Source organism: Echinops telfairi, unplaced genomic scaffold, assembly GCF_000313985.2.
Source record: "Echinops telfairi isolate 266 unplaced genomic scaffold, ASM31398v2 ScPeMD7_31;HRSCAF=116, whole genome shotgun sequence".
Classification (NCBI taxonomy): domain Eukaryota; kingdom Metazoa; phylum Chordata; class Mammalia; order Afrosoricida; family Tenrecidae; genus Echinops; species Echinops telfairi.
In genome coordinates, this window is record NW_022103928.1 from 41208335 (window position 1) to 41209951 (window position 1617).

Sequence of the window (1617 nt, forward strand, 5' to 3'; positions counted from 1 at the left end):
TTGATTCTCCTCCTGTCCCACTATCATGCTCAGTCCCCACCAGGATTTCAGCACTTCCTCTTTGGTGTGGGAGACCTGGTAGGGCAGGATCAAGGGGAACGTAACAAACCTGTCTGTTTGGATGGCTGACAGCACCTCCCTCATTTTTTCTTCACCTCTTCTATGTATCAACTTGCTATCCTTTCATATCCCTCAACATTCGCAGAAACAAAATGAAGTTGCATGGAGCGAGGTCAGGTGAGTCAGGTGCATGAGGCAAGAGAGACATGCTGGTTTTTTGCCCAAAACTGGCACACTGAAATGGCTGCATGAGTAGGTACATTGTTGTGGTGGCAAAACCAGTCCCACATTGGCCAAAAATCAGGCCTTTTTTGGTCACACACTGTTATGCTATCTTTTCAGAATCTATAAATAGAAAGCTTGATTAACAGACTGACCTGGTGGAACAAACTCCAAATGTGCTACAAGTCGACATTTTTGTCTGTTCAGAGCTGCACCCTGTTCTCTTAAACCTGCCATCACAAAAAAAAATGAGATTTAAGCTAAACTGCTTTTACAAAAAAAAGTCACTGGGACCAGCGAGAACCTTTCCAGGTGATGCCACTGGGTGCACTAATTCAGAGTGAGTTGCTTGAAGCTCACCTAGTATGGAAAGTGGTTACTATGAAAGCTCTGCTCCACCCAGCACAATTCCAGTTTTTTTTTGTGGGGTGGGGGTACCCTCTTGTACGGACCCATGGAACTGAAACTGAAAGCCCTAGGGTTGGGGCTTACTATTGAGTGGCGTACATTAACAACCCTAAGAGAACTTGTAATATATCCAGGCTTCACAACTGTTTACTGATCATTTCTCATATGAATTGTAACCTTTTAATTTTTAAAATAAACTTCATTATGATCATTGTCTGTGAGTTCAGCACAGTCATTGCAATGACTTATAGAACTCAGAGGGCAAGCAAAGACGAGTGTTGTGGGAGACAGAGCTTAGAATGTAAAGAGCCATGTGAGACCTAATAGACCCTACTACCACAGGATCCGATCGATTTCATTGTAATTGGGTGTCTTCATTCAGTGAGGGCAGTTCTTATCGCTGAATCTGACTGACATGGCAATCACAGCAGTCTTCAAGGTTCCTCGTGCTCCCTGTGCAAGTTTGTTCCTCGCCACTATGGTGTAAGCTGTGTCCTCTGGGAATTCATCTGTGGGTATAACCTGGTAAGTCCACTCTAAAATGTCCATTTCCCCAAGTCTTTGGAAGCCTTCTTCTACAGTCTACCACGGCAGATCTGGTACTTCGACGTAATTCAATATGCTTCAGTGAACCCACCCAATAAACTCTCAGACCCTTCTCTAACCTTTCAAGCTGAAACACTGGGTGAAGAATCCAGTGTGGGAGTCACCTAATCTGGTGTCAATTTAAGGATGAAGAGTGTAGGGGTGGACTCTAGGCTGTCAATCTGGAGATAGCCAATGAGATTACTGCGTGGACATGGCCTTCTCCTGAGAATTCTGGGAAATCTGGGACTTCCTCATTGGAGGGCGAAGACACCTCTCTCTCTCTGCCACTTCCTGAGAGACATTGCAGAAGACAAGCCACATAGACGCAACCAGACCTTG